Here is a 20,111-nt window from a genome sequence, read left to right on the forward strand (position 1 = left end):
CGTTGTACTGTAATGAAATGAAGTGAAAATGTGATACTACCTGTGAATGCGACCGGGTAGTTGAGTTCTATACAGAAGACGTTGGCTAGCTAGCAGAGTCACCTACGTTAAGGACGACAAATAGCTGGCTAGCTAACCTCGGTAAATTAAGATAATCACTCTAAGACTACACACTACACTCTAAGACTACACACTCTAAACCTAAACAACACAATTATCTTGGATACGATGATACGAAGACAGCAAAGACAGCTATGTAGCTAGCTAACACTACACTAATCAAGTCGTTCAGTTGAGTGTAATAGTTTCTCCAGTGCAGCTAATCAGTGGACGTTAGCTAGCTGGCTAGTGAAGACTACGTTAGGACGGCGAAATACGATAATTACGCAATTATCTTTGATACAAAGACGGCTATGTAGCTAGCTGAGAAGAAATTGCTAAGATTAGACAAATCAAACCGTTGTGATATAATGAAATATAATGAAAAAGTTATACTACCCGCGGGAGCGAAGTGCAGATGCGACCACTCGCTCCAACCGGAAGCGATTTAATCTGTTGTTTATGTAAATAATCTGTGGCAAGACATCAGTAGATTTATAATGGAACAAATTCATGAAGATTTTACACAATTATGGAGAGAAGTCCTGCATGAATTCTTTGCCTACGATGGAAATCATTTGGATGGATTTTTTTCTTCTTCGTCCACACGCCCGTACAGTAGGTGGCGGCAATACGGCAACAGGTCTGCCATAAAACACTAAAGAGGAACAAGACAACAGCAAATTGTTGACGCGGACAGCAGTTCATATCCTACAGAGACACAGTAGCTTCCACAATGGATCGGGTAAATCTGGTTTTAACATTATATGCCCGCTGTGTTGTATAAAATGTCTAGGCCTAGTTTTCATCATATTTGAACCTCCACATTGCTGTGTTCTGTTTGGAGCGGCAGGTAGCCTAGTGGTTAGAGCGTTGGGTCAGTAACCGAATCACCAAGCTGACCAGATAAACATATGTCGTTCTGTCCCTGAACAAGGCAGTTAATCCGTTGTTCATAGGCCGTCATTCTAAGTGTTTATATCGGACTTGCCTAGTTAAATAAAGGTTACATTTAAAAATAACTACCCTACAACTATAATTTGTATTGTAACGACCTTGGGTTTTTTAGGGCGGATATTGATCTTGCGGCATACGATAGCGTGCTGGACTTCGGGCTAGAAGGTCGAGGGTTCGAGACCTGCTCCCTGCTCGTTTCATTACAGTATTTATTATGGATAGCCATTAGCTGCCGACGCAGCAGATACTCTTCCTGGGGTCCAGAAAAATTAAGGCAGTTCATACAATCATGTTTAGGAATCTGTGACTATGACCTAATTCTCTCCTTCCTCCCAGTGTGCACATGTTCACATTCCTTCACTGATTTCTTACACATTAGCCATTATTTGACCAGATATTCAAGTGGCCGTTCTAACAAAGAAAATAAATGGCTGCAGTTCCAAACACGTTGTTTTTCCCTCAGTTGTATCTCCGTCATAACCGGATGCAGTTTGATTGCCATTTTAAGGGAGGTCCAAATCCCAACGTTGGCCCTCGATTTAGCTTGAACAACTTTGGTCACTTGCTGAGTTGATATGACCCACAATTCAATACAAACTGTAGTCACATTGTCAAAGTCAGGTGGCCGCTAAGTGTCAAATTTAATCAACAACAAGCATTTCAGTATCTCAGTAAAAAAACATATGATGCTAGCTTGCAATTATAAAAATACTTCTTAGTGTTGACAAATTGCCTTAGTTTTGTAGTGAGGGGTGCAATTCTGAAATGTTTTGGAATAAATTATAAAACTAGCTAGCCAGCTATGGGTAACTGTAGCTAGTTATGGGTAACTGTAGCTAGCCAGCTATGGGTAACTGTAGCTAGCTAGCTGACAGGAGTGCTCGTGTTGGGGATTTTCCAGTACCTATACTGTTTTCTTAGAAGTAGTAAGCAAAATCGATATAGGGTTAACCATTAGTATATGTGTAAGCAGAACCAATGTTTATGTTCAAGCTGAGTCAATACAGGCTTAACCATTCTGGGTCATGCCTGGTCTTGTGAAGGCTATTGGACATGCACATTAGTTAATAATTTATAGGCACCATTAGCCTGGTCTTGTGAAGGCTATTGGACATGCACATTAGTTAATCATTTATAGGCACCATTAGCCTGGTCTTGTGAAGGCTATTGGACATTCACATTAGTTATTCATTTATAGGCACCATTAGCCTGGTCTTGTGAAGGCTATTGGACATGCACATTAGTTAATAATTTATAGGCACCATTAGCCTGGTCTTGTGAAGGCTATTGGACATGCACATTAGTTAATCATTTATAGGCACCATTAGCCTGGTCTTGTGAAGGCTATTGGACATGCACATTAGTTAATCATTTATAGGCACCATTAGCCTGGTCTTGTGAAGGCTATTGGACATGCACATTAGTTAATCATTTATAGGCACCATTAGCCTGGTCTTGTGAAGGCTATTGGACATGCACATTAGTTAATAATATATAGCCACCATTAGCCTGGTCTTGTGAAGGATATTGGACATGCACATTAGTTAATCATTTATAGCCACCATTAGCCTGGTCTTGTGAAGGATATTGGACATGCACATTAGTTAATCATTTATAGGAACCACTAGACATGTACCTGTATTAGGAAGGTACAGTTGAAGTTGGAAGTTTACATACACCGTAACCAAATACATTTAAACTCAGTTTTTCACAATTCCTGACATTTAATCCTAGTAAAAATTCTGTTTAACAAGAAATTTGTGGAGTGGTTGAAAAACAAGTTTTAATGACTCTAACCTAAGTGTATGTAAACTTCCGACTTCAACTGTATGTATGTATGTATGTATGTATGTATGTATGTATGTATGTATGTATGTATGTATGTATGTATGTATGTATGTATGTATGTATGTATGTATGTATGTATGTATGTATGTATGTATGTATGTATGTATGTATGTATGTATGTATGTATGTATGTATGTATGTATGTATGTATGTATGTATGTATGGTATGGATGGATGGATGGATGGATGGATGGATGGATGGATGGATGGGGGCGGCAGGTAGCCTAGTGGTTAGAGCATTGGGCCAGTAACCGAATCCCCGAGCTGACAAGGTGCAAATCTGTTGTCCTGAACATGACATATTAGTAATATGGTGACGCCACCAGTATAATCTAAGATGGGTGTAAATAAGTCAGAAGTGAGACAAAACGATAATGATGGCGGAATGTCAAAGGGTGTTTTGCATAAAGAGGAGTGACTGTATGTTATGGAAGGATGAAACTGTATAAAAGGAGTGTGCTGAGACTGGCGAAGTCAGATGATCCTTGGACCAGCTTGGCTTTGTAATAAAGTCTATATAAATTTGATGTTCCGGTATCTGAGAAATATTATTGGACCAATATTTCCACGACACTAGCTTTATACATTAGCTTACTAGGTACATTGATAGCTTTCGGTTGGTTGTTTTTAAGTTATACTTTAAGATTTCCACCAAGGACGTTGCCTCTGATCATCACTCTCCCTCGCTTGGGCAAGGGACATTTAAGGTACACTCGGATGTAAAACGCAATTCAAGGGCTGAGGGGTGTTGAGTTTGAAACGAAGGCAATCGGGAAGAGGTAAGATCAGGTCTGACCATTATAGCCAATGAGAGGGCAGATATGCGTGTTGTCACTAGTTGCCACAATGTCAAACATCTATATCGTAATTTTATTTATTTAGGGTTAGGCATAAAGTTAGTGTTTTCAAGGTTAGGGTTAAAATCACATTTAATAAGATCCGTTGTAGAAATGGGTGTGGTTTATGGCTTTGTTTGTGGTAACTCGTGACGACCAGGCATACTGCCAAATTATTATTATTTTTTCTCAAAGGATGTCACACGTCCTACGTTTACCAATACACTCCTAACAACCAACTCGTTACCAATACACTCCTAACAACCAACTCGTTACCAATACACTCCTAACAACCAACTCGTTACCAATACACTCCTAACAACCAACTCGTTACCAATACACTCCTAACAACCAACTCGTTACCAATACACTCCTAACAACCAACTCGTTACCAATACACTCCTAACAACCAACTCGTTACCAATACACTCCTAACAACCAACTCGTTACCAATACACTCCTAACAACCAACTCGTTACCAATACACTCCTAACAACCAACTCGTTACCAATACACTCCTAACAACCAACTCGTTACCAATACACTCCTAACAACCAACTCGTTACCAATACACTCCTAACAACCAACTCGTTACCAATACACTCCTAACAACCAACTCGTTACCAATACACTCCTAACAACCAACTCGTTACCAATACACTCCTAACAACCAACTCGTTACCAATACACTCCTAACAACCAACTCGTTACCAATACACTCCTAACAACCAACTCGTTACCAATACACTCCTAACAACCAACTCGTTACCAATACACTCCTAACAACCAACTCGTTACCAATACACTCCTAACAACCAACTCGTTACCAATACACTCCTAACAACCAACTCGTTACCAATACACTCCTAACAACCAACTCGTTACGAAAATGTTTATATGGTCAAATAAGCCAGAAGCCAGATTTTGGGCCCAGTTATCCCTCTTGCTTCTCCTCTTCCGTGGTGTTTGATAGGAAATGACTAGTATAAGAAATATGGTGGAAACGAGCCCATACCCACCAATCCAACGCTCTTAGATTTGTGGCTTATAGTGAACGATTGAACATTTCCGGTTAAAGGAGATATTCGAGGGATGCACCCAAATCAGAGGTTTAGACTGAATTATACAATATTTGGTTTAATAATCAACTGTAATACTTCTTGCGGCCAACAGGACAAAGCTAGCCCGTCCCCCTCCACCCTCCAGGAGTCCCCAGGTCATTCTCCTCTCTGTACTTTACTGCTGGTTCTGGTCGACTGCAGGAAAACACCGGGGCAGAGTGGAACTGAGAGAGGAGAAGGGCAAGAGGAACATGGAGATTTGATTTCATTAAGTAAGAACCATGTGGATTAGATTACAGTCTGCTTCTGTAACAATGAATTGGTTAATTATATATTGATGAAAATATTTGGTCGTTCCACCCAATTCTGAGAAGTGTAACTTGGTCCCCCCAAAACACTTTTGATTTCACCTAATTGTAACGTTCTTTCATGAAGAGCACATGTTCAACTTCATAAAAACATGTTTTCTCCAGAGGTTATATGAAAATAAATACTATACTAAGTGACAATGTGCTAAATAAAGTAACAGGGGACAACTGAAAACAACAACCACTAGTTTACATTGGTAAAATAGTCCTTTTAAATCAGCCACAAATGTGCTTATGACAGGGGTAATGGAAGCTAGTTTTGTTCCACGGGGAGTGAAAATTGAATGCTTCACAAAAAAATATATTCTACCATTTTACTTTATGGGTAAAATGGTTCACTTGCTCAGTTTTCTACAAAAAACACCAGAGAATCGATAAAAAGACGAGAACCAGCAAACCTGTTTTCACTCTATGATTTCACATTCAATGTTTCACCATATTAAAACAAGAGTTCAGTTCATGTAAGTTGACCTTAAAATGAGGGACAGATGCAAATTAATCACTAATCACATGAAATAAATAATGTTCAGAAATGACTGTTAAATAACCAAATAACTAGGGCTTTACATGCACACTAATCATTTGCTATTAAACTGATTATGGCAGTAGGCCGAGTATGTCATTAGTCATGTAAACACCTTACTCTGTAATGGGAAGTAAGGATACACCTTTAAAAACACCTGGTTTTCTGAACAATCTTTAGAATGATTAGGACATGTAAACACTTTAATCAGAGTTATAGAGGTGTATTTAATCTGTGTATGTTCTAACACAAGCAGCGCCAGCTAACTTCTTTTGACTGAGTTCAGGAAAAACAAAGTATACAGTTTAGAAATAGCTTTCACATACAAACTTTATACTGCTTGAAAAACATAACATAGATGCTGTGGAAGAACGTTTATTTTGATTGATAATCGCTGTAAAAGTGCCATCAGAGCAGCCTGATTTCAGATGTGTCCATGTAAACAGGTTTATTAGGGAAATTGTTCTTTCAAAGCATGTCAATGTTTAAATCAAACTCTTATACTAATTGACTTCACAATAATCATATTATTCTGCACTTGTAACTTTACTCAACGATGATAAAACTTGGAGAAATGATTGTGTTAGTTGGGTTAAAATCTTAATAGAAGTGACACAGGGTTGATGTGACACAGGGTTGATGTGACAGGGTTGATGGAGGAACTTTTCAAATAAGTCTTTATTCATATTATTTAATAACAGATTTAAAATGTAATACTGATGTACAATGAGTCAGGACACCTGACTAAACACCAACTCATACACACAGGAGAGAAGCCTTATAGCTGTGATCAGTGTGGGAAAAACTTCAATCACTTCAATTGGAGTGTGACTTACACCCCTCAGAGTATTTGTGCCTTAAAAGAGGTCAACAGTGGATCTGTCCTGCTCTTACACATATCCCAGAGGTCATACAGTCACAGAGACATCGTTTGATTACAATGGTTGTCGTTTGTTATTTGTTTTTAATCACAGGCCCGAAGGCAAAAGTTCAAACTATAGTGACAGACTGACACTGACCTGTAGCACCACCTGTACTCTGACTGACAACCCCACCTACATCTGGTACAAGAACAGACGTCTCACCAACCCAAATACCAAAATAACTACCTAGACCCAGTCAGCAGTGAGGATACAGACAGATTCTCCTCTCTGCTGAAGAGACTCACTGTCACATGTAAGTACAATACATGTATATAATCTCACTGTAATTGAGTTCTAGTATTATACTTTGGTTACACTGTATGTTCATGTGTATGTCATTCCCAACACTAGATGGCCCAAGGAGAGTGTGTGGGAGATAATTAGATGTCACTAATTACATTAGCCATTTCTGAGAAGAGATCAGGCCAATAATTACATTTTGCTAATGCAGAAATGATGTCACCTAGTGCATTTGCTGTTTCTGAGCAAAACTCTTGCCAATTAATTACATTAGCTAATGTACAGGACTACATTAGCTAAGACCCATAACTACATTTGTTACATCTGGACATACTAATGTTTGGTGAACATGGAGAGACCAATATTCATATATTTTCATGCTGATTCCACATAAATGTTTTAATAAAGACTGTTTAAAAGAAAGACTATTTGAGTATGTAGAGACCAGGATATGTTGTTGTCCTGGGTCCCAATACTCAGTGTTATAGTCCTGGTCCTGAGAATAAAGACCAGGATATGTTGTTGGCCTGGGTCCCAATACTCAGTGTTATAGTCCTGGTCCTGAGAATAAAACAGGTTTAAAACAAATCAACAGAGAAACACGTGTCTTACAGTGCTACACATCTGTTATAATAACTGATTTTTCAATTGAAGTATCAGGATTAGTTGTTTACCAGTTATAAAGTATGTTTTAGTTGTTTATCTTCATGTTTCTAAGACTGCAGGGTGGGAGATGCAACAACGGCCTTGAGAACAGCAGGAAGTGTGTTGGTCGTTCTCTGTTCCCGGACAGGTTTGGCCCCATTCATAATATTTCAGTGAACATTTTTCTCCTATGCTTTGCAATTCAATCTATAGACATTTTTAATAAAGGAAAGTTGTTTCTCAATGTTTTTCTGGCATGCATTGTTCATATTTAGGAGCTGTTCTTCACAGATGCAATAGTGGTTTCCATAACTCTCTCAGCAACTGTGAAACTAACTGAGTCAGAGGAATCAGAGGGATCAGAGGGATCAGAGGGATCAGAGGGATGCTTGTCTGGGGTTGCTATTCACACTTGTCGTGGAAATTTCCTTCATTACCAAATGATGAGAGAGCAAATCACACGAGTCAGAGTTATGCTTAATCTTCACCTTTAATAATAATTAAGCATTTGCAATAGCATTTTGACTTTCAACAGTTCAGTATCTCCAACTGAAAAGTTGAGAGTCCCTTACACAATCGCAAATGGGATCCTTTATAGCAAAGATCCACCCCTTCCTAGACGACATGACAAATCACAGATCTTAGGAACTTACACAGAGAAAAAACCTTACTTCAGAGAGAATATCCCCTAGTCAGACAGAGTGGGCTATAAATTATCGTTCAGCTTTGTCTCCTTTCCCAAACCCCAGAACCATCAATCAAATCCTCCATATCAACAGGCATATATCAAATTGTCATTTATATACAACCCACTCTAAACACAAACTCCTGGACAAACTCACGGATAGGAGGTGAGTCTATAGGTTAAGATAGAAACAACATAAGAGGGAGCATAGAATGATTCCAGACACTGCAAACCCTCCTTTCCCCACTGGGAAAAGTAGGGAGTAAAAGATATGTTTACACATGATGACACTTTGACCTCTCCCCTCTCATGTGGCCCATGCAACTTAGTCCTGACATAGAACAGATAACTGCCAATGGCCACCACTATAGTACAACAAAATACATTCTTATGAGAAGTAACTTACACACATTAGATGAATATTAAACATCTTACAAATGTTACCAACAAATTCTGATAATTCCACGACACACTCAACTCTGCAACTATGGTAAACAAGTGTGGACAAACTCTACTGTCATGTTTTGTCATTAATTATCATGTCTTGTCCCTGTGCTTCCCCTTCTATTCGTTTCCCTCTGCTGGTCTTATTAGGTTCTTTCCCTCTTTCTATCCCTCTCTCTCCCCCTCCCTCTCTCACTCTCTCGCTCTCTCTTCTCTCTATCGTTCCGTTCCTGCTCCCAGCTGTTCCTATTCCCCTAATCATCATTTAGTCTTCCCACACCTGTTCCCGATCCTTTTCCCTGATTAGAGTCCCTATTTCTCTCCTTGTTTTCCGTACCTGCCCTGTCGGATCCTCATCTATAATTCACCGTGCTGTGTCTATGTTTTGCCCTGTCGTGTCGTGTTTCCCTCAGATGTTGCGTGGTGAGCAGGTGTCTGAGTCTGCTAGGTTCAAGTGCCTTCCCGAGGCAACCTGCAGTTCTCGATCAAGTCTCCTGTCTGTTCTCGTCTTTACGAGTAGTATTATGCTTTTTGTTTTGTAAAGTTTCTTACTGGATTAAAGACTCTGTTTTCGCCAAGTCGCTTTTGGGTCCTCATTCACCTGCATAACAGAAGGATCCGACCAAGGAATGGACCCAGCGACTACAGAGGCTCGTAACACTGCCGTCGAGATCCAAGGAGCCATGCTCGGCAGACACGAGCAGGAATTGTCTGCTGCTCGCCATGCCGTGGAGAACCTGGCCGCTCAGGTTTCCGACCTCTCTGGACAGTTCCAGAGTCTTCGTCTCGTGCCACCTGTTACTTCCTGGCCTGCCGAGCCTCCAGAACCTAGGGTTAATAACCCACCTTGCTACTCCGGGCAGCCCACTGAGTGCCGCTCCTTTCTCACCCAGTGTGAGATTGTGTTCTCTCTCCAACCCAACACATACTCTAGAGAGAGAGCTCGGGTTGCTTACGTCATTTCACTCCTTACTGGCCGGGCCCGAGAGTGGGGCACAGCTATCTGGGAGGCAAGGGCTGATTGTTCTAACAATTACCAGAACTTTAAAGAGGAGATGATTCGGGTTTTTGACCGTTCTGTTTTTGGTGGGGAGGCTTCTAGGGCCCTGGCTTCCCTATGCCAAGGTGATCGATCCATAACGGATTACTCTATAGAGTTTCGTACTCTTGCTGCCTCTAGTGACTGGAACGAGCCGGCGCTGCTCGCTCGTTTTCTGGAGGGACTCCACACAGTGGTCAAAGATGAGATTCTCTCTCGGGAGGTTCCTTCCAGTGTGGACTCTTTGATTGCTCTCGCCATCCGCATAGAACGACGGGTAGATCTTCGTCACCAGGCTCGTGGAAGAGAGTTCGCATCAACGGTGTTTCCCTGCTCCGCATCGCAACCATCTCCCTCCTCTGGCTCTGAGACTGAGCCCATGCAGCTGGGAGGGATTCGCATCTCGACTAAGGAGAGGGAACGGAGGATCACCAACCGCCTGTGCCTCTATTGCGGATTTGATGGACATTTTGTTAATTCATGTCCAGTAAGAGGCCAGAGCCCATCAGTAAGCGGAGGGCTACTGGTGAGCGCTACTACTCAGGTCCCTTCATCTAGATCCTGTACTACTATGTCGGTCCATCTACGCTGGACCGGTTCGGGTGCTACATGCAGTGCCTTGATTGACTCTGGGGCTGAGGGTTGTTTCATGGACGAAGCATGGGTTCGGAAACATAACATTCCTTTCAGACAGTTAGACAAGCCTACGCCCATGTTTGCCTTAGATGGTAGTCATCTTCCCAGTATCAGATTTGAGACACTACCTTTAACTCTCACAGTATCTGGTAACCACAGTGAGACTATTTCTTTTTTGATTTTTCGTTCACCTTTCACACCTGTTGTTTTGGGTCATCCCTGGCTAGTATGTCATAATCCTTCTATTAATTGGTCTTGTAATTCTATCCTATCCTGGAACGTATCTTGTCATGTGAAGTGCTTAATGTCTGCCATCCCTCCCATTTCTTCTGTCCCCACTTCTCAGGAGGAACCTGGCGATTTGACAGGAGTGCCGGAGGAATATCATGATCTGCGCACGGTCTTCAGTCGGTCCCGAGCCAACTCCCTTCCTCCTCACCGGTCGTATGATTGTAGTATTGATCTCCTTCCGGGGACCACTCCTCCTCGGGGTAGACTATACTCTCTGTCGGCTCCCGAACGTAAGGCTCTCGAGGATTATTTGTCTGTGTCTCTTGACGCCGGTACCATAGTGCCTTCTTCCTCTCCGGCCGGGGCGGGGTTCTTTTTGTTAAGAAGAAGGACGGTACTCTGCGCCCCTGCGTGGATTATCGAGGGCTGAATGACATAACGGTTAAGAATCGTTATCCGCTTCCCCTTATGTCATCAGCCTTCGAGATTCTGCAGGGAGCCAGGTGCTTTACTAAGTTGGACCTTCGTAACGCTTACCATCTCGTGCGCATCAGAGAGGGGGACGAGTGGAAAACGGCGTTTAACACTCCGTTAGGGCATTTTGAGTACCGGGTTCTGCCGTTTGGTCTCGCCAATGCGCCAGCTGTTTTTCAGGCATTAGTTAATGATGTTCTGAGAGACATGCTGAACATCTTTGTTTTTGTCTATCTTGACGATATCCTGATTTTTTCACCGTCACTCGAGATTCATGTTCAGCACGTTCGACGTGTTCTACAGCGCCTTTTAGAGAATTGTCTCTACGTAAAGGCTGAGAAGTGCTCTTTTCATGTCTCCTCCGTTACTTTTCTCGGTTCCGTTATTTCCGCTGAAGGCATTCAGATGGATTCCGCTAAGGTCCAAGCTGTCAGTGATTGGCCCGTTCCAAGGTCACGTGTCGAGTTGCAGCGCTTTTTAGGTTTCGCTAATTTCTATCGGCGTTTCATTCGTAATTTCGGTCAAGTTGCTGCCCCTCTCACAGCTCTTACTTCTGTCAAGACGTGTTTTAAGTGGTCCGGTTCCGCCCAGGGAGCTTTTGATCTTCTAAAAGAACGTTTTACGTCCGCTCCTATCCTCGTTACTCCTGACGTCACTAGACAATTCATTGTCGAGGTTGACGCTTCAGAGGTAGGCGTGGGAGCCATTCTATCCCAGCGCTTCCAGTCTGACGATAAGGTTCATCCTTGCGCTTATTTTTCTCATCGCCTGTCGCCATCTGAGCGCAACTATGATGTGGGTAACCGTGAACTGCTCGCCATCCGCTTAGCCCTAGGCGAATGGCGACAGTGGTTGGAGGGGGCGACCGTTCCTTTTGTCGTTTGGACAGACCATAAGAACCTTGAGTACATCCGTTCTGCCAAACGACTTAATGCCCGTCAAGCTCGTTGGGCGTTGTTTTTCGCTCGTTTCGAGTTTGTGATTTCTTACCGTCCGGGTAGCAAGAACACCAAGCCTGATGCCTTATCCCGTCTGTTTAGTTCTTCTGTGGCTTCTACTGATCCCGAGGGGATTCTTCCTTATGGGCGTGTTGTCGGGTTGACAGTCTGGGGAATTGAAAGACAGGTTAAGCAAGCACTCACGCACACTGCGTCGCCGCGCGCTTGTCCTAGTAACCTCCTTTTCGTTCCTGTTTCCACTCGTCTGGCTGTTCTTCAGTGGGCTCACTCTGCCAAGTTAGCTGGTCATCCCGGTGTTCGAGGCACTCTTGCGTCTATTCGCCAGCGCTTTTGGTGGCCGACTCAGGAGCGTGACACGCGCCGTTTCGTGGCTGCTTGTTCGGACTGCGCGCAGACTAAGTCGGGTAACTCTCCTCCTGCCGGTCGTCTCAGACCGCTCCCCATTCCTTCTCGACCATGGTCTCATATCGCCCTAGACTTCATTACCGGTCTGCCTTTGTCTGCGGGGAAGACTGTGATTCTTACGGTTGTCGATAGGTTCTCTAAGGCGGCACATTTCATTCCCCTCGCTAAACTTCCTTCCGCTAAGGAGACGGCACAAATCATTATCGAGAATGTGTTCAGAATTCATGGCCTCCCGTTAGACGCCGTTTCAGACAGAGGCCCGCAATTCACGTCACAGTTTTGGAGGGAGTTCTGTCGTTTGATTGGTGCGTCCGTCAGTCTCTCTTCCGGGTTTCATCCCCAGTCTAACGGTCAAGCAGAGAGGGCCAATCAGACGATTGGTCGCATACTACGCAGCCTTTCTTTCAGAAACCCTGCGTCTTGGGCAGAACAGCTCCCCTGGGCAGAATACGCTCACAACTCGCTTCCTTCGTCTTCTACCGGGTTATCTCCGTTTCAGAGTAGTCTGGGTTACCAGCCTCCTCTGTTCTCATCCCAGCTTGCCGAGTCCAGCGTTCCCTCCGCTCAAGCGTTTGTCCAACGTTGTGAGCGCACCTGGAGGAGGGTGAGGTCTGCACTTTGCCGCTACAGGGCACAGACTGTGAGAGCCGCCAATAAACGCAGGATTAAGAGTCCAAGGTATTGTTGCGGCCAGAGAGTGTGGCTTTCCACTCGCAACCTTCCTCTTACGACAGCTTCTCGTAAGTTGACTCCGCGGTTCATTGGTCCGTTCCGTGTCTCCCAGGTCGTCAATCCTGTCGCTGTGCGACTGCTTCTTCCGCGACATCTTCGTCGCGTCCATCCTGTCTTCCATGTCTCCTGTGTCAAGCCCTTTCTTCGCACCCCCGTTCGTCTTCCCTCCCCCCTCCCGTCCTTGTCGAGAGCGCACCTATTTACAAGGTACATAAGATCATGGACATGCGTTCTCGGGGACGGGGTCACCAATACTTAGTGGATTGGGAGGGTTACGGTACTGAGGAGAGGAGTTGGGTTCCGTCTCGGGACGTGCTGGACCGTTCACTCATTGATGATTTCCTCCGTTGCCGCCAGGATTCCTCCTCGAGTGCGCCAGGAGGCGCTCGGTGAGTGGGGGGTACTGTCATGTTTTGTCATTAATTATCATGTCTTGTCCCTGTGCTTCCCCTTCTATTCGTTTCCCTCTGCTGGTCTTATTAGGTTCTTTCCCTCTTTCTATCCCTCTCTCTCCCCCTCCCTCTCTCACTCTCTCGCTCTCTCTTCTCTCTATCGTTCCGTTCCTGCTCCCAGCTGTTCCTATTCCCCTAATCATCATTTAGTCTTCCCACACCTGTTCCCGATCCTTTTCCCTGATTAGAGTCCCTATTTCTCTCCTTGTTTTCCGTACCTGCCCTGTCGGATCCTCATCTATAATTCACCGTGCTGTGTCTATGTTTTGCCCTGTCGTGTCGTGTTTCCCTCAGATGCTGCGTGGTGAGCAGGTGTCTGAGTCTGCTAGGTTCAAGTGCCTTCCCGAGGCAACCTGCAGTTCTCGATCAAGTCTCCTGTCTGTTCTCGTCTTTACGAGTAGTATTATGCTTTTTGTTTTGTAAAGTTTCTTACTGGATTAAAGACTCTGTTTTCGCCAAGTCGCTTTTGGGTCCTCATTCACCTGCATAACATCTACTGTCAGTATGAGCCAACAGGTTTGTGCTTTAATTTAATGTCCTTATTTTGAGCGATTGTGTTTCGGTGTTACTGGGTCAGGAATCTGTAGGAATCACAGATTCTCATACTCCATCTCTCTGGAATCATGTGGTTCAGGTGAGAATCTAAGACTTTCACTTCATGTTATCATTTTGATTTAATAACTTGATTCTTTATTCATTCACGTATAAACCAGAAAGATGGCCTTCAAATCCAACTCTGACTTAAAGGGACGCAGTAGACGACGGACAGGTGAGTTAAGATCACAAAGTATTCTATTAATTAAAGCTCCAGCAGCACTACACCCTGGTTACACCTCCACACCTGGTAACATTAATATACTACATCACTACACCCTGGTTACACCTCCACACCTGGTTACATTAATTTACTACATCACTACACCCTGGTTACACCTCCACACCTGGTTACATTAACTTACTACATCACTACACCCTGGTTACACCTCCACACCTGGTTACATTAACTTACTACATCACTACACCCTGGTTACACCTCCACACCTGGTTACATTAACTTACTACATCACTACACCCTGGTTACACCTCCACACCTGGCTACATTAATTTACTACATCACTACACCCTGGTTACACCTCCACACCTGGTTACATTAACTTACTACATCACTACACCCTGGTTACACCTCACACCTGGTAACATTAATTTACTACATCACTACACCCTGGTTACACCTCCACACCTGGTAACATTAATATACTACATCACTACACCCTGGTTACACCTCCACACCTGGTTACATTAACTTACTACATCACTACACCCTGGTTACACCTCCACACCTGGTTACATTAACTTACTACATCACTACACCCTGGTTACACCTCCACACCTGGTTACATTAACTTACTACATCACTACACCCTGGTTACACCTCACACCTGGTTACATTAACTTACTACATCACTACACCCTGGTTACACCTCCACACCTGGTTACATTAACTTACTACATCACTACACCCTGGTTACACCTCACACCTGGTTACATTAACTTACTACATCACTACACCCTGGTTACACCTCACACCTGGTTACATTAACTTACTACATCACTACACCCTGGTTACACCTCCACACCTGGTTACATTAACATACTACATCACTACACCCTGGTTACACCTCCACACCTGGTTACATTAACTTACTACATCACTACACCCTGGTTACACCTCCACACCTGGTTACATTAACCTACATCACTACACCCTGGTTACACCTCACACCTGGTTACATTAACATACTACATCACTACACCCTGGTTACACCTCCACACCCGGTGACATTAATATACTACATCACTACACCCTGGTTACACCTCCACACCTGATGATGTTGTGAAATGATGGACAGGATGATCAGGGAGAGAGAATTCGCCATCAGAGTAGGATGCTGATCTAGGATCCGATCGACTCTGTCCATATAAACACTTGTATTCATTAGTATCTGACCTTTGGTAAATTATTAGTCTGGATTGTTGTCTTGTGTCAAAATGGACCCTGTACATTCATGAAATATGATTATTAAAGGAGGGCTCACCTGCTACCACTGTAGTAGTACCTAATAGATATAGAATACTTGTATCAGATGTTATAGATACATTTTAGCTCTTACATTTTCTCCAGTATTAAAGTTGCCTTCCAGTGGCCACCACTCCTCCAGCCACATCTGGAAGTACAAGACAGACAGACAGAGAAACACACACAGAGTCTGAGTGCTGGGAAAATAGACAAATGTAAAACAAATGTTTTCTTATTCATAGGTTGCACCTCAACCAGTGGGTAGCGTCATGTCATTGTTATGAATGTTCTCCAAGCCTCCCCCTGCTGTCGGTGCCATAGACGTGCACAAAAGTTGAAATGGATCGAGGCTCATGACAATATAATAACAAAGGTTTTTCTGTTTTTTTATTTTTGTATCCAACCACAGGAGCTCACTCTCAATTTTCAAAATACACCACAGAGCATCATTTAGCCACAGAGGATCAATAGTTTCAAAAAATAACTGTGGATTAAGTTTACATTTTATCACAAGCAAATACAGGTAACTGCCGAGCCCTTTCTCAACAATGCAGAGTTTAAAAGTTTTTTTTTTAATGCTTTGGAAAATAGTAACACTAAATAATAATAACGAAGCTATATACAAGGAGTACCGGTACCAAGTCAATGTGAAGGAGTACAAGGTCGTTTAGGTAATTGTGGTAGTATGTACATGTAGGTAGGGGTTAAAGTGACGAGGGAATCAGCATGTGTGTAATGTTGAGATGGAATTGTCAATCCTTAAAGCAGAAGCCAAAGGGTTAATAAGAACAGTGGTTCAAAACCATTGGCAAAGAGTTGTGGAACAAGGAGAGAAAGGGAAGACACCTGGATGAGATCCAGGAACAAGGAGAGAAAGGGAAGACACCTGTATGAGATCCAGGAACAGGGAGAGAAAGGGAAGACACCTGTATGAGATCCAGGAACGGGGAGAGAAAGGGAAGACACCTGTATGAGATACAGGAACAGGGAGAGAAAGGGAAGACACCTGTATGAGATCCAGGAACAAGGAGAGAAAGGGAAGACACCTGTATGAGATCCAGGAACAGGGAGAGAAAGGGAAGACACCTGGATGAGATCCAGGAAAAGGTGGGGGCAGGGAGGTCCTCAGGCCGAGAGAGAAGGGAGGAAAGTGTTGTCACAAGGCTGAGAAACACAAGGCTCAATAGTACATTGAAATTGGTTGGGAGACATCTGACTGGGAGGTGTGATCATTCCTTGAAATATGTGAGGGAAAGGGAGCAATTGTTATTTGTTTTGAGGAGTAATGGGGTTGATGAACCAGGATTAAGTGAACTGCTGGAGAAATCTTCAGGGGATGAAGAAGAAAGAAGAGAGCAAACTGGAAGCTATTAGGCCCTAAACAGAGAGGACACAGTGGCAGAATACCTGACCTCTGAGACTGACCCAGAATTAAGAAAATCTTTGACTATGTACAAACTCAGTGAGCATAGAGAAGAGAAGACAGGCCAAGTGCACACTGCCCACAAAATGAGGTGGAAACTGAGCTGCACTTCCTAACTTCTTAATTAACATCCTGCCAAATGTATGACCATATTAGAGACACATATTTCCCTCAGATTAAACAGACCCACAAAGAATTTGAAAGCAAATACAATTTTGATAGACTCACATATCTATTAGGTGAAATACCACAGTGTGCAATCCCAGCAGCAAGATTTGTGACCTGTTGCCACAAGAAAAGGCCAACCAGTGAAGAACAAACACCATTGTAAATACAACCTATATTAATGTTTATTTAATTTCCCTTTTGTGCTTTAACTATTTGCACATCATTACAACACTGTATATAGACATAATATGACATTTGAATTGTCTTCATTCATTTTGAACTTTTTTGAGTGTAAAATTGACTGTTCATTTTTGTATTGTTTATTTCACTTTGTTTATTAACCATTTCACTTGTAAACATGTGTTTCCCATGTCAATAAAGAACCTTAAATTGAAATTGAGAGAGAAAGAGAGAGGGAAAGAAAAGAGAGAGAGAGCAGGGTTGTACACTGAGGTTAGATGGGAATTCAATACGTAAATTCCAAAATGGTGACAAATACTGACATTTAATCAATTACAAATTAAATGACCCTCCCCTGGACTAAACTTTAAAAAACACGAAATCCTCCCCCTGACTGAAATTGAAATAATATGACCCTCCCCCGTTTTCCTCCGTGAAATGCAGTAATTGCATTCATTTCTGCCTGTCTCTAAAGCATAAATGGATTTATACTATAGTATTGGTGCAGTAATGCAAGATATTGGATTACATTTGTCAGAAAACGAACTAGTAGCCAGTTGTTGTTGTTCATGGTGGAATAATATCAAACCCACAGGCTCCTGAAGCACATATGTCCCACACGAACTCCCGAGTCTAGTTAACATTTCGCTACCTAGCTAGGCTGTTTGATGACCAAACGGATGATCTGAATCAAACACTAACGTTAGTTAGCCATCCTCGGCGACAATGTTATTGTGGCGCAGGAATGTCATATTTGTGTTTTAACTTTATGTTAACTGTCATTGAAGTTGATGCTTACTATTAGGTTTCAGATTCGAAGTAGGATCAATTGCCCGTTATGTTTTGTGTTTCGTTAAGGACTCAGAGTGCCTTTCTTACGGAAGGAAATGTAAGTCTGGTTCTTTTAACAGTATAGGCCTGCTGTTGCAATATAAAATGTATAGGCCTATGTAACAGGTGTAAAATATACGTTATGTATTTCCCCGAAAATCCCTCATATTTATTTTAAGGTTATTTTGGGATATATTACATTACTTTCATGAGTGAACTATTTTATTGTAAATATTTTCTAAATTGTGTTAATGCTGTGATGTCATCAACGGAAGCCATTATTTTACTCCTCAGTTTTCTCAGAGCCTGATGAGGAGAGGAGGTATGTATGTATATATGTTTGTGTTATGTATGCGCCGGTCTTTTGAATGCACATGTTCACAAATGCACAAGAAGAGACGAGCAAAAGTGATATCGTCACTGATTTACTGTTGCATTGCTGTTTATATGAATATACATTCATGTGAATGGGGATCATGTTCCGAGTGCAACTTTGCAAGGCTAGCCCAGCTACCGTTAGCTTTGTTGCGGGAGAGGGTCTCTTTCAGGTGCAGACATCTTGAGTTTTCTGATGATTTTCTCACGGGCATTCTGCACTGTCTTTTGTCTTTTATCAGGCAAATATACTTGTATGGGAGTCCAGACGGCAGCATTAACATTTGGCCTTGTATTTGTATCCATTCCTTGCAGGTATGTTGTGAAATGTGACGATTTTGTATTTCATGTTTGATGTGCCTAGTTAGCTGTTTTTTTATTATTTTTTTAGCTGTTCGGTTATGTAAAAAATGGCTTTGTTGCTTCATTAGTATGCCTCAGTATAATGGTACAATAGTACTCTCTCTAAGAAATATTTAGCACTTATTAGCAAATTATTATTGTATTGGTGTACAACATTTTTAAAACGAAATATTTTTCTGTTGATGCTTTTACTAATGAGTTTGCTCAGAGCGTGATGAGGAGAGGCAAATATACTTGTATGGGAGGCCAGACGGCAGCATTAACTTTTGCCTTGTATTTGTATCCATTCCATGCAGTCATTAAAAGAGAGATAACCGGCAGAATTGGGTCCAGAGCCTTGTCTCCCACCTACACGCAGAAAGGTACCGGTGCAGACCCGGTTACATTGGTGCCGTGACGCAGATCAACGTGGATCATTATGAATCGCCGTTGATCAACACCAGCTTGGTCACCGGGAGTTGCTATGCTATAAATAGGTTGGAAGTGAAATCTCTTAAACACACCAAAAAATAGCTAATGGTTTGTTTGGTATATCTCTTAGATTAACTGATACATTTGAAATTGTTGTTACATATATTCCATTTTATTTGTGTATTTTGAAAGTGAATATGACTTCAAGTTGAAGTCGGACATTTACGTACACTTAGGTTGGAGTCATTAAAACTCATCTTTCAACCACTCCACAAATTTATTGTTAACAAACTATAGTTTTGGCAAGTCTGTTAGGACATCTACTTTGTGCATGACAAGTCATTTTTCCAACAATTGTATAGACATATTATTTCACTGTGTCACAATTCCAGTGGGTCAGAAGTTTATGTACACTAAGTTTACTGCCTTTAAACAGTTTGGAAAGTTCCAGAAAATGATGTCATGGCTTTAGAAGCTTCTGTTAGGCTAATTGACATCATTTGAGTCAATTGGAGGTGTACATGTGGATGTATTTCAAGGCCTAACATCAAACTCAGTGCCTCTTTCCTTGACATTATGGGAAAATCAAAAGAAATCAGCCAAGACCTCAGGAAAAAAATTGTAGACCTCCACGAGTCTGGTTCATCATTGGGAGCAATTTCCGAATGCCTTAAGCTACCACGTTCATCTGTACAAACAATAGTATTCAAGTATAAACACCATGGG

The 20,111-nt window shown here is 42.4% G+C and overlaps 1 long non-coding RNA gene across 2 annotated transcripts; it reads left to right on the top strand.

The window, feature by feature from the left end:
- The first annotated feature begins 4,964 nt into the window (after positions 1-4,964).
- LOC124021459 lies at positions 4,965-19,732 on the top strand. Of its 2 annotated transcripts, XR_006836243.1 has the most exons (6): positions 4,965-5,073; positions 6,667-6,868; positions 7,574-7,648; positions 14,271-14,326; positions 15,877-18,926; positions 19,271-19,732. It is a non-coding gene; the product is annotated as an uncharacterized LOC124021459 (long non-coding RNA). The 2 variants fall into 2 exon arrangements; XR_006836242.1 differs by having other exon boundaries at positions 6,667-7,648.
- The last annotated feature ends 379 nt before the right edge of the window (positions 19,733-20,111 follow it).

The sequence above is a fragment of the Oncorhynchus gorbuscha genome, unplaced genomic scaffold (genome assembly GCF_021184085.1).
Source record: "Oncorhynchus gorbuscha isolate QuinsamMale2020 ecotype Even-year unplaced genomic scaffold, OgorEven_v1.0 Un_scaffold_1118, whole genome shotgun sequence".
Classification (NCBI taxonomy): domain Eukaryota; kingdom Metazoa; phylum Chordata; class Actinopteri; order Salmoniformes; family Salmonidae; genus Oncorhynchus; species Oncorhynchus gorbuscha.